The following is a 13,944-nucleotide window of genomic DNA, read 5'->3' as shown; positions in this document are numbered from 1 at the left end:
ACCATACATAGCCAACCGTGTTAATCGGAGGAGGTGCGGGGGCCGGACAACAAACTAAACGCAGAAGGCAGTTCTGAAAGAATGAGTCGTTCTAAAGAAATGCGCCTGGGAAGTGAGCGAATGTACACGAGATGAAGAAACACCACTTGAAAAGGTCGGATTTTGGAACATCGATAGAAATAAGTAATATTTAAAAATACTTTTTTTTAAACACGCTTTAATGAAATGTACCGTACAAGTAAGGGCAGAACTCTACGATCTTGATTTTTGATTAGAGTGTGTGCTGATTTTTAAAGGTGCATTGAAAAATTTATATTCTGCTACTGATACTCCTGCTGTTGTGGAGTGACTCATGCAGCCAACTACAGCTGCAAAGTTTGGTCGTACATGTTACGTGTATCGTTTATTGTTAAATTTGAATCACAGTTCCTATGATCACTGTTACATTGTTTTATAGCCTTATTTTGGTGATTTTGAAAACGTTTTGTTTAGCCATGTTTGTTTGTTGTAGTACAGAGTTAGCCTGATCATTTTAATCTACATTGTCTTATGGTTGTTATTGTTTGACTTGCATCCCACTTGGATTTTTGCACATGGCGTTGGAATCCGGTGTTTATTCTGGAAGACTTTGCTGTTTTATCCAGGATTTTTCTGTTGCGATGTTTCTTGCTTTTTTTTTTGCGGTTGCACCCGAGTCAAGATCCGCATGGCTCACAGGGTTATAAAACAACACATTCCTGCGGAGGGAGCTGGTAGGAACGTTGGGTTGCTCGGTCAATGGCCAGGGTCAACGGCGGCATGGTGTATTCTGCATATATGGCCGACTGTGAGGGCGGGCACAAGCTGGCATGAGTAGGTTAAACGTTGAGTTTTATCAGGGCACGACGGGGTGACCAGCCCCTCCCCACCCAGCCCCACCCCTCCCACCCCCCACCCAGCCCCTCCCCACCCTCCCCACCCTCCCCACCCAGCCCCTCCCCACCCTCCCCACCCTCCCCACCCAGGCCCTCCCTGCACAACGGACGGACATAATAATCCCCTGTGGGCTGGTGTAACCAGAAGGTTCCTACCAGTATTAATGAAACTGAAACAAGGACTGTTAGATAAGTATCTTGGCAAGCCCTGATATGTTGCTGTTACTGTCATTGTTTAGACCCCAAGTGAGTCAGCATTTAAAACATGCATAACAAACCTTTTTAAATCTCTTAGAATATGAATAACATGTCTACAATGATTGTGTTCTGATTGCTGGCACAATTGTGCCCTACATTACATGTATTGAATGTTATTCAACATTGGGGAGGAGTCTGCCTTCATGTTCAGACACTCGCTGCTGCCATAGTTGTCTCCAATCTGAAGGCACAGCCACATGGATGGTATTTCTGACATCAAATAACCTGCGAAGTCATGCTCGGGTTATAACAAATAATTTTAAGTATGGTCATATGACCCTAATGACGTACAAGGCATAGGGGGGGCCTTTATCAAGCATTCGATTAATACAAATGGTCTGTACATTAACATGCATGTCTGGATTAGAGGTTAAATATCATTAAGTCTGGCGATGATGTTTAATGCAGGTGGAATAAACATGTTCATGTGGATGAATGAGTGATCGGACGCATGCATGATTGGGCAAACGAGCGAGTGAATGGCTTGTAAAGCAACAGGCATGAAATTTATTTAATTGGTACAGTGAGTGGTCAAATATGTAATAATTGAGAGGATGAGTAAGTCAAAAGGTTGCAAAATCTGAGCGTTGTTCCAACCTCCCCAGGCCATCCAAATTCAAACAGAATCTACTCCTTCCCAACAACATGGACAGCCAAATCAAGTGGGCTGAGATCTTGGATGACTATGAGGGTAAGTCCCAGATACCTGCATCACATTGCTTATATGCAGAGACGGAGGCTCCTTGATCAATTACTTTTAGTAGACATGGCTTGGTGGTGATGGGAAGACGTAATGATCGAGTGTGGCTGAGAGGATGGGTTCAAATCTGAGTTTCAGCCATTTTTGTTTAAACTGGGGTCTCAAGCTAAACATGACTTGTAAAGTTTTACTGCCATGTGATGAATATTTCTCAATATCAGGTCCTGTTGTGTGGTAAGAGGCAATTACAGCGATCTTAAAATTATTTCTGTGAAACTCCACGTCCTTCGTTCTCTAATTCATTACTCGTCGTTTGAATTAATTTTCTGTTCTTTGTAGGTCGTCGTGTCAGTCGACCATGTGGGGGGACATGGATAAGGTGGACCCTTTCCCAGGCCAAAGTTGCTACAAGCATCACTCCCCAAAGGTGTGGGGTCTGTGGGAGTCAAACACACAACATTCTCTCCAAAACTAGCACACCATCACACCAAAATATCACTACACCATCTCTTCACATTACCTTTCTCATGACACCACACCACCACGGCCAATTAAATGCACCATCATAGAGCCTCATCGTGTCTCTATACCATCACAAGACACCATCTCTCGAGAACATTCCACTTCTTGACCTCTCCAAATAACAACACCATCTCCCGACATCATCACCCGATCTCTCCACCATCCCACTCATGCAAGCACTTAAAGTGGTAATTTATTACCAATGAAGACAGAATTATATAAATCAGTCACATTAATTGTCTGTTAGTTGATTTTGAAGTTGCCATTCCAGTTGCCCACTATGGGCACTACAGTAAAATGTGTCGTTATTATGGGCTACCAGATCTTTATAATGGAGCATTCTGTGGAAACTATTGCAGTGATGATTGTTGACAACAATTGCTATGAAATCTTCGCAGTCGATCACAGCCTTAAGTGCATGTATGGGGTTTGTGAGGATATATTTATATTTACACGATCTAACCCGAAAATATATTTATTATGGGTTTAGAGGGTTAGCGTTTTAGGGGTATAGGTGTGTTAAGGGTTAGGCGTCTTGAGGGTTAGTTCTTTCGAGGGTTGTGGTTTAGATTGTTTGGGATTTAGGTTAGGGATTTAGGGTTTTAGAAGGTTAGGGTGTCGAGGTTCAGAGTGTTTACAGGCTTTGGTTTTTAATGGCTTAGAAGGTTTGGGTTCCAATGGTTAGGGGTTTAGAGGGTGATGGGTTTTTGGTGGGTTAGGGTGTAATGGTTGAGGGTTAGGGGCCTAGGAATTTAGAAGGTTGGAGGTTTAGACGGTTAGGGTTTTAAGGGTAAAGGGGTTTAGAGGGTTTAGGATATAGAGGTTTAGGGTTTAGCAGGTTATGGGTTTAGAGGGTTAGGGGTTTAGATAGTTATGTGTTTGGATGTTTAGAGGGTTTATGGGTTTTAATTGTTAGAGGTTTAGTGGTTTAGGTCTCTGTGTGAGTCTAACCGGTCTGTGTGATTCTATGGTAAGATTAAAATAGTTCATACTTTATGATTCTTTCGGTAAAGTCATGTAGGTAGAAATAAAATTAAACAAATCACGACGTATCGATCGTAACACAAGCGATCTTCATCAGGTGGGACAACCACAGCAAGAAAATGCTGAAGTCGGTGGGAGAGCTGCCGTGGCAAGAGGTTATATAGTTAAGAGAGGGGGGAGGAGGCACGGGAAGAGAGGGGGGGGGGGGTGTGGGGTAGGGAGAGGGGGGGCACGTGAGCGCTAGGGGAAGAGGACGTGAGGCTGAGAGGGGGGGGGGGAGTGGGCAGGGCTGGAAGTGGGAAGGTGGTGGAAGAACAGATAGAGGACGTGAGGCTGGGGGGGGACGTGGGCAGGGCGAGCAGCAAACCGGCAGGTAATGATGGAAACAACAAGTTAAGGCATTACCTGGTTGATAACATCCTTCCAATGATTGTTCAATTTGTATCCATCTTCTCGGTTGAAGTTTTGTCTATGTTTATATATCTGGACGGCTTCATAAACAAACTTTTGATAGTAGCCCGAAGGTTTGCAGAGTACCTTGGTCTCGGAAAAAAACAATATCATGCGAGCCCACAGCGTTATAACAATGGTCAGCTACGGCAGAGGTATTGGTTCTGCCATGTTTCAGATCTGCCTTGTGTTCGCGAACACGGTCCGAGACATGTCGTTTCATTTCCCCAATGTAACTGCTACCACAGGTTCAACTCAGTTTGTAGATTCCAGGGTATTGCATGTCAGGAATGATCTCCTTCACAGATGGGATCGGACCTGGATCTTGTGTTTGTTTAAGATCTTGGAAATCTTTTGGTAACACCTGGTATGTATGGTAAAGTGATGGTTTTGATTGGACTCTCAGGAGATTGTTTCTCCATGGTTGGAGAAACAGCTTTGCGAATAATGCGGTCTGAGTACCCATTCATCTTGAGGGCTTGGTGTACGTGTTCCAGTTCACTGGCTAGGTGGTGTTGGTCGGAGATGCAGTGGGCCCTATGGTGTAGTGTTTTGATGAGGGAATCCTTCTGTGCTGGATGGTGGTGGGAATCAGGTTTTGTAGATAGGAATCTGTGTGGGTGGCTTTCCTGTAGACAGAATATCCCAAGGATCCATCAGGTCTCCTCTCAAACAGAACATCTAAGAATGGTAGTTTGCCATCTTTCTCCACTTACATGGTGAATCTGATGGATGGGTGTCTGGAATTGATGTGGTCCAGGAAATGGTTCAATGGTGGGAGGCCATGTGGCCAAATGACGAAAGTGTCATCCACATACCTCTTCCACAGGGAAGGACGCAGGGTGGACATCTGGATGGCGTCTGATTCAAACTTTTACATAAACACATTGGCTATCAATGGTGACAAGGGGGAGCCCATAGGGATACCTTCATTTTGTTTGTAGAAAGTACCATTCCAGGTGAAGTAAGTGTTGGTAAGGCAGTGCCTAACCAAAGTTGGTACGTCAGGATTCAGTCCATGTTGGACTAAGTCTTCAATTATTTCTAAATCGCTAAAATCTTATACCCCTTTACCCTTAAAACCCTCACCCTCTAAACCCCTAAACCTCTAAACCCCAAACCCTCTAAATACCAAACCCTCTAAACCTCTAAACCCATCACCCTGTACATCTCTAAACCCTCAACTTATAATCCTCTAAATCCCTAACCCTTTAAACCGATTTACCCATAAAACCCTATCAATCTAACTCCTCACCCTTTGAAACCCTAACCCAAATACCCTAAAATCCCAAACCCCCTAACACTCTAAACCCCTTTACTGTTAAAACAATAATTCTCTAAACCCCTAGATCTCTCCACCCCTAATCCTTTAAACAAATAACCCTCAAAACCCTTAACCCTTTGTGTGGAGTGTGGTGTGTGGTGGGTGTCACGGAGTGGGTGCAGGGTGTGTGTGGTGTGTGGTGGGTGTCACGGGGTGGGTGGGTGCAGGGTGTGTGTGGAGTGTGGTGGGTGGTCGGTATCACGGGGTGGGTGGGTGCAGGGTGTGTGTGTAGTGTGGTGGGTGGTAGGTGTCACGGGGTGTGTGCAAGGTGTGTGTGGAGTATGGTGTGTGGTGGGTGTCACGGGGTGGGTGGGTGCAGGGTGTGTGGTGTGTATCACGGGGTGGGTGGGTGAAGGGTGTGTGTGGTGTGCAGTAGGTGGTGGGTGTCATGGGGTGGGTGGGTGCAGGTGGTGTGTGGTGGGTGTCACGGGGTGGGTGGGTGCGCAGGGTGTGTGTGGTGGGTGGTGGGTGTCATGGGGTGGGTGGGTGGGTGCAGGATGTGTGTGGAGTGTGGTGTGTGGTGGGTGTCACGGGGTGGGTGGGTGCAGGGTGTGTGTGGTGTGTGGTGGGTGGTGGGTGTCACGGGGTGGGTGGGTGCAGGGTGTGTGTGGAGGGTGGTGGGTGGTGGGTGTCACGGGGTGGGTGGGTGCAGGGTGTGTGTGGAGGGTGGTGGGTGGTGGGTGTCACGGGGTGGGTGGGTGCAGGGTGTGTGTGGAGGGTGGTGGGTGGTGGGTGTCACGGGGTGGGTGGGTGCAGGGTGTGTGTGGAGGGTGGTGGGTGTCACGGGGTGGGTGGGTGTAGGGTGTGTGTGGAGGATGGTGGGTGTCACGGGGTGGGTGGGTGTAGGGTGTGTGTGGAGGATGGTGGGTGTCACGGGGTGGGTGGGTGCAGGGTGTGCGTGGTGGGTGTGGTGATAGTGGTCGTGGATCACAACGATCAACGACCACCACCATCTCTATTGTGCGGTGGACCGGCCACCACACAGCAGCGCGCGTCGGAGGAGTGAGCGGATGACTCTCCCCATGCGGGTCAGGCCCCCTGGCTTCCTCTTCTCCTGCATCACCATCACCTGATCCTCTACCCTTGTTTTCTCCTTCTCCTCCACCACCATCTCTTCCACCACGATCTCCTCCACCAGGGTGTCCTCCTGCACCACCAGCTCCTCCACCAGGGACTCCTCCTCCTGCACGACCAGCTGCTCCACCAGGGTCTCTTCCTCCTGCACCACCAGCTCCTCCACCAGAGTCTCCTCCTGCATCACCAACTCCTCCACCAGGGTCTCCTCCTCCTGCACCACCAACTCCTCCACCAGGGTCTCCTCCTCCTGCACCACCAGCTTCTCCACCAGTCTCCTCCTCCTGCACCACCAGCTCCTCCACCAGGGTCTCCTCCTCCTGCACCACCAGCTCCTCCACCAGGGTCTTCTCTTCCTCCACAACCTTCAGCTTCCATTCAGAGGCCTGGGCGAGCGAGGAGAATGGGGGCAGCGCCGGCTTCGCTCTGTGAAGAGATGCGCACGACATCGTTCCAACTTCTGCTACAGCAGAGACTGCAGCCATCCCCTCCTCCACCATCTGGGGGGTGGGGGAGGGCTGGCGATGTCACAGTGGATGAAGGGCTACATGGCAAAGATATGGCCGCTTCATTAGTTGTCCTCACCCAGAAAGTAATTATAAAAATATATCCGTATATAACCGAATGTACACGTGGGATTTGAACTCTCCGTGTATTAGATTGTGGGCGGCAGGGCTGGAACTCACAGCCAAAGAGGGACGTGGGTTTGATGCCCATACTTGGGCCACTTTCTCCATGTGGAATATGGAGTTGGCCCCACACCTCTCTATGGACTGCCTTGAACATTGGACAAGCATAAAGTGGGTTACCGTCGCTCAGCAGCTCCAAAGCACTGTACACGGCCAGGAGTAGCAGTGGTGGTGGCATTGCTGGTGGTGCTGGTGACTGCGGTCCGGAGCCACCTGTGATCCAGCGCCTGCACTGGCGTCATACGACAATCCGGATCCCATTTGTTGAGAGACGCGTGGGAGATACACGCGCCGCATGTGGTGAGAGAAGCGTGGTGAGAGCATTGAAGTTCCTTCCCTTCTCCGAAGAGGTCCAGGAATGCACGGCAGCAGCGGAAGTAGCAGGAGCAGTGGCAATCCTCTGATGCCCAGAAGCTTAAAAATGCCCCGAGCTTCGCATTGGCCAGCAGCATCTTGCACGGACCTCCCCCTCATCCACAGAGGGCGATCTTGACACCGGTGGTACTGCACATCATCAGGTTCACTCAGCTCCCCATTTTCCTGGCGATCGGTGGAGAGTGATCGCCGATCAATTGGAGAGGCGGGGATCCTCATGGGGAGAGGGTGGTGGGGGGTTCTTACCGCAGACAGGAGCTGACGAATTCCACAAACGCCGGGTCGTGGCTTTTGAGCACCCTGTCAAGTGGGAAGCTCCCCGGTGCCCTTGTCTTGCCTGGGCAGAACATCTTCCCTCGACGGTCTGCGGGAGCCATGCACAGCGTGACAGATGCAGTCACCAACCACCATGCCGCCTACTTACCCACTTACCAACCCATCTATCAACCCACTCACCCACCCACCCACCCACTGTTCCACCTACACAATCACTCACTCACCTACCCATCTACCCAATCACCCACCCACCCACTCACCCGTCCACCCGCTTACCCACTGACCAATTCGCCCACTTACCCTACAACCTACTCACCTACTCATCCACATACCCACCCAATTGCCCACACACACCTATTTACCCACCCACTCACCCAAGGAATTTAAAATACAAAGAGGCCATTCCCTCCCCCCTCCCCCCCCAAAAATGACAACAGCCGCAGGCCTCTCCTTAAAACTGAATCCGGTCCGTCGCTCGCACCACCCTTTAACTCACCAAAGAACTGCCTTCTGTCGGGAACTGCATTCACCATGTATCTTGGAGGCATTCCCAGAATCTGCACATGGTTGAGACAAAGACAAAGGTCACCCGTGTAACCTCGGTTGACTGTAGGGGCAAGTGCTGTTAGTATGGCGTAGCAACAGCAGCAGCGCTTGTTGAGGGCCAGCATTATGGCACGCTGCACTAGGTACTCATTTAAGGCTGAGGCTAACTAAGGGAGGCCCAGGACAGGTTCAGATATACATCACTAGTGTGGGCCATGAGCTGGGATCAAACTCAGTTTATAGCGCAGCATGCTAACCGCTACACTACTGCTCCCCTCACACGTACAAGACGGACACGTGTACACACATACACAACATACGACGGCCGCTATTCGCCAGATCACTAAGTAGCCACCCCCCCTCCTGCCACCCCCAAAACCCACGACTCCAAGGAAAGAGAGGGGGATCACGAGCGGATGGACGCCCAGTGGGAAATACCTCAATGCAGCGCGGGAGGTGATCTTCGTCACTTTCGGACTGGAATAATTGCCTGCCCGTTGCCAACTCCTCCACAGTGCAACCCAGCGCCCACATGTCTACTCCACAGGTCAAGCTGTAGCCCAGGTACAGCTCCGGAGCCGTGTATTCCAGGGTCCCACCAACATCCATAGCTGCACACCAATCACAAGAACAACACATGTGTGTTTGTGTACTCATTGTTTCTTAAACAGCATCTTCATCACACACATAAACAGTCACATGTACAGACACTCAGATACTCACACATAGACACAATCAGACAAACACACACAGATACTCGCACACAGACACAGAGACACCCATACACAAAGACACCCACATAGACACCAACACGCAGACGCTCACACACCCAGGTGAGGTCACTCACGTTGACTTTCCACAAAAAAGCTCGTGCCAAAGTCCGTGACCCTCACAGTGCTGGTCACGGTGTCCTTGACGAGAACATTTTCCTGCAGAAGGGGCAGAATGAATTCAAACTCAGAGGTTATGCCGATAACATTCAGCCAGCAGTTGAACGATTACGTACCACCACCTACACTAAACAGGGGAACTAAACGAGGTGTAGTGCCGTTGACGAGCGTCGGTCAAGTGCAACATTCGGTGTTTGTTGACAGCTATTACTGGGGGTTGCCCCTTTCAATTGCGTCTAAAATAGAGATTTGAGTTGAGACTCATGTTCAAAGCACTCTGAGGCACCATCGAAGTAAAGGAGGGCAGCCCTATTGACAACTGATCGTGGTTCCTCCGACAGGAGAGCTGCATGGAGCTCACAGCTGCAAGAGTGCCCTTTAACGGGTTACGGACCAAAAGCTCCACATGAGAGCTCGCGGATTCCATGACGCTATCCACCGCGCGTTTGTCTTCGGAAGTTTTCCATTCGCAGTGTGGAAGCCGACAACGGGCAAGCTGTCGGGTCAAAATACATGTTTGGCACACTTAGGAAATCGTTTTTCTTTTCTCCAGTTTCTGTCTCCGAAGGACTGGGGTAACGCTGTGATCAACGTTGCCGGTTTTGTTTATGGTGAGTCCCCAATACCGACACGACTCTACACTACAGTTTAATTCATACCGCATTATCTTCACCAGGGGTACTATGACCTGCCTCCTTTCAATTAGATAGAAAGAGCGAACGCATCGACCTTGTGACGAACGTGGCCGGTTTTCTCCGTGGAACGATTCCCTAATAATGATACACCTCTGCAACAAAGTCATACTGAACGCTGTGTCCACTCACTGGCTTGATGTCCGCGTGAACTATGTTCCTGGAATAGATGTGGCACAGGAACATGAGGATTCCCCTGGTATAGCTTTTCACCATTGCCATGTCCAACCGGAACCCCAATTCTCTCATCATATCATAAAGGCTCTCCCTGTGAGAGAGACAAAAGCAGAAACAAAACCAACACAGTGTCAGTGTCATCTCCTTAAATGCTGTGCTGATTCTGCTAACGACAATAATATTAATATTGTTCGTGCATGTTCACAACCAATATTTATAGTCGTAGTTCAGTGTGGGTTCAGGTCGTTGGTTTGCCGATAAACCAAATCAGTTGGCACAGTTACCCACTTGACAAATTGATTTCATTTGCCAGGTGGTAGAGGGTTATCCATGGGGAGAAGATAACATCTCCGCCTGGTAAGGTCGTGGGGTTTGATCCCGAACTTGACGCATGTACATTTGGAGTTTGCATGTTCTCCCTGTGGTCATGTGGATTATTCTGTAGGTCCTCTGGTTTTCCCCTCCACATTTCGAATCAACATGCATTCATAGTATTTGGCTGCTATACATTTCCACGTGATAAGTTACTTTGTTAAGCTATAATTTGTGGGCAGGTCGCTTACAAAAAATAACTAATAGGTCAGTGGACTTTCCCAGGAAACAAAAAAATGTTTTGTTTAGTTAATCAGTTGACCACGCTATTAGTGGGGGAGGGGGATATGGAACACGCGGTACATACTTCAAGAGCTCCAGGACAAGGCAGTGGTGTCCCCTGAAATCAAAGCTGTTTAGGACTTTGATGACGTTGTAATCTTCATTGCTGGCCTCACTGAAGTTCCAGAGCTATCTGGAGCTCCATCCTCTGCAATGTTTCTTCCTTCGAGCTGCGCAGAGGAAGTCCACAAATTAAAAACTTACACTTTCTTAAGAAATACTCAGAGGCAAATACTATTCATAATTAAATATGCTTTCACCAGGTGTGACGGCATTGTGAGCTAAAGTAGCGTTCTCGACTCTCATTGGTACCATACGGGGGGCAGGAGCTGACGTAGGGTGCCCAATAAGATATGAAGGTGAATAGCCATTCAAATCAGATTGGTCATTCGAGAAAACTAAATGCAAACGCGTGTTAAAACAACGCGTTTTCGCTATAACGTGGTTCTTCCACACTTTTTACACAATGCAGAATGTGCCCGTTGTAACACAAAACGCGACCATTACAACACGGACCACGCCCATTCTAACAAGATACTCATTATAACACGGAATAAGCCCATCATAACGTGGTTTGTGAGTAGTCGACAACAAAATACTTTTTTGAGCTGCACCGTTGAGCGGTATGATACAGTACTCGGAATGATAAAAGTAACATGACAGCATACCCTCAGTTATTGGTTTCATAATCTCACAGTGTATGCATACATTGTATCTCGCCAAACTTTATTGTTACATTATTTATGGAGAGATTATTTTCGCTCAATGCTTTTTCACTTAACTCGGAACTTTCCAGGAATGTATCTACAGCATTAAATGATGACTTACTGTAATGTGGAGGTAATCTTTTAGCAACGGGATGTTTTGGCCCATACCAGTTGACACTGTGTGTGTATGTATTTTAAGCTTTAGGGACGAAAATCCAGAGTACCCAGAAGGAACCGATGCAGAACAGGGGTAGAACGTACACACTCCACACACAATGGCGCCCGAGTCAGGAGCCGAACCAAGGCCCCCCCCTTCTCGCTGTGAAGCACGAGTATCACCACCGCATCGCCCGGCAATGGACTTAACAACAACGTCGGCCTCGTGATGGCACGTCTCTGAAGTCTTAACTCGACGGTGACACCAGTATCTTTACAGCTACCAGGGTGTTACTCTTGTGGTCAAGGCACTGGACCACCTGGCCTTGACCTCCTTCCCCAATCATCTTGAGCACCTTATAGCGGTAGTGGAGGTGATCATGTCGGAACTGCACAAAAGGTACAATCATTTAAACTGACTTGTTAAAATCACAACGTTTAAGAAGTGTGAATGTAATACAAAAAATTGCTGGAATTATGAAGTGTTATTTTACCATAATTTGGAATGCTCAGATGTCTGCTGGCTGAGTCACCCTTAAAAATTAACCCGTAAAAACAAAGTTTTTCACTATAAATCCTTTATATGTGTGGCGGCTAGAGTCCTCTCGTCCTCTGGCTTGAGATGGCTGCCACCTATGGGTCAGATGATTGCCTGCCACCATTAAGCAATTGGTAATTATATATTTAAAAAAAATCCTAAAAAGTGTAAAATTTTGGAATTTTTTTCACGAAAATTAATTGTCACGCACAACGAGTCTGCAAAATGTCAGCTCGATTGGATCACGGGAAGTTGGTAAAAAAACGACCGAAAGATTTGCACGGTCGTAAGCGCGCAAGCAAGCAAGTGAACTTAATACAAAGGATTTTAAAAAATCGCGACGAAGGGGGAATTCGAACCCACGCGTGCTGAGCACAATGGATTAGCAGTCCATCGCCTTAACCACTCGGCCACCTCGTCTCACGCACTCGCACACGCAAGCACATACAACCAGAACCAGGATGAAGACTTGCACGCACATACATACAAACAGACCCCCCCACACACACACACACAGTCATACCATTATTTTTTCCTAAAAAGTGTAACATTTTGGAATTTATTTTTCACGAAAATTAATTGTCACGCACAACGAGTCTGGAAAATTCAGTTCGATTGGATCACGGGAAGTGTGTTAAAAAACGACCGAAAGATTTGCACGGTCGTAAGCAAGCAAGCACGCAAGCAAGCAAGCGAACTTAATATAAAGGATTTAAAAAGAGCTTCTGAGCTCAACGGGCTTTACTCGGGAAATAAACTTCTGATTCAGATGTGTGCGGGTGAGTGCGTTGGTGAGTGGGCGAGTGGGTATGTGAGTGATTGAGTGGGTGAATGAGTGAGTGAGTCAGCAAGTGAGTGCGTGTGTGGGTGGGTGGGTGAGTAAGTGTGCAAGTGGGTGTAATTGTCGAATGCTTTGATACTGTCTGCTGGCTAAGATTCCCTTGAAAAAATGCTTCTTATCTAAAAGGATTAAACATTCTGATTTTGAAGCTCGTTGGTGTGTGCGTGTGTCATTGCCCTGGTTGGAAATTCAGGTGCAATAACAAGAAGCCACAAACCCCGCTACCTCTGGGCCCTGTGACCGCCCCCAAGACTAGTTTTGTAGTGAGCCTCACCAGAATGTAATTACGTTCGTCGTCATCATATCCATGCCTGTTGAATCCCTTGGGTTTGTTGTCGAGCGCAAAGTACCACACTTCTTGCATGGCTGCGAGCTCCAGCTTTTCGCGGTCGGTCAAGTGAGGGCCAAAGTGAGCCAGGATTTCTGCAGGCACGAGGAGAATAACAGCAACAGCTGTGTGAACCAAAATTTTGAGCGATTTATAGGGTAAATATTTCAGGATTGGGATGTTTTTGCCAATTCCAGCTATGTATGTTGAACTTCTTTTGCACCACATGTATCCAATGGTGCTAATCAACAGTGTGGGGGAAGGTTAATAAACTAAACACGCAAATAGGTTCCACACATCTGTTAGAGCCTTTAACAGACTGCGAGACAAGAAGGCTCACATGATCGAGTCTCACCTTTCTGAAGAGATGCCACGACAACAAGGTAATACCAACCACATTTACCCTCACATCTGCTTCTGTCACTTCTCCCAACTCTAAACGGATCTTATTCAGAGCTAGCCTTTCTTTAATTTCAGAGAGGATAAGACTACTCCGGCTTGAACATGATTATTTAGACAAATGTAACCGACAATCACACTTAACATTAACAGATCAAATGTCCGCATCTAATTGGAACCTTGTAGATAACATGATTGCTTCTTCTGCCACAATTATATCCTCCAAATGCAAGGTTAACCTTATTGCTAAATTCAATAACTTATCAAAAAAGAAACCAGATCCACACATTAAAAAGCTAGATGTTATCAAGACATTAATTACAGTAACAGCATAATCTCCGATAGCCTAAAATCGGTACTAGCTAGAGGGCTGAATTTTGCAGTCACCCCCAAACACATCCCAGTGGATGATATTGCCCAGGTAGATGTAGCCCTCAAAGGCTTGGGACA

The 13,944-nt window shown here is 47.7% G+C and overlaps 1 non-coding gene across 1 annotated transcript; it reads right to left on the bottom strand.

The window, feature by feature from the left end:
* Nucleotides 1–12,264: 12,264 nt before the first annotated feature.
* Nucleotides 12,265–12,346, bottom strand: TRNAS-GCU (transfer RNA serine (anticodon GCU)). Its single transcript has one exon. It is a non-coding gene; the product is annotated as a tRNA-Ser (tRNA).
* Between the last annotated feature and the right edge of the window lie 1,598 nt (nt 12,347–13,944).

Source organism: Lampetra planeri, chromosome 38, assembly GCF_965212315.1.
Source record: "Lampetra planeri chromosome 38, kcLamPlan1.2.h2, whole genome shotgun sequence".
Lineage (NCBI taxonomy): Eukaryota > Metazoa > Chordata > Hyperoartia > Petromyzontiformes > Petromyzontidae > Lampetra > Lampetra planeri.
This window is presented reverse-complemented; position numbering and strand designations above follow the sequence as displayed.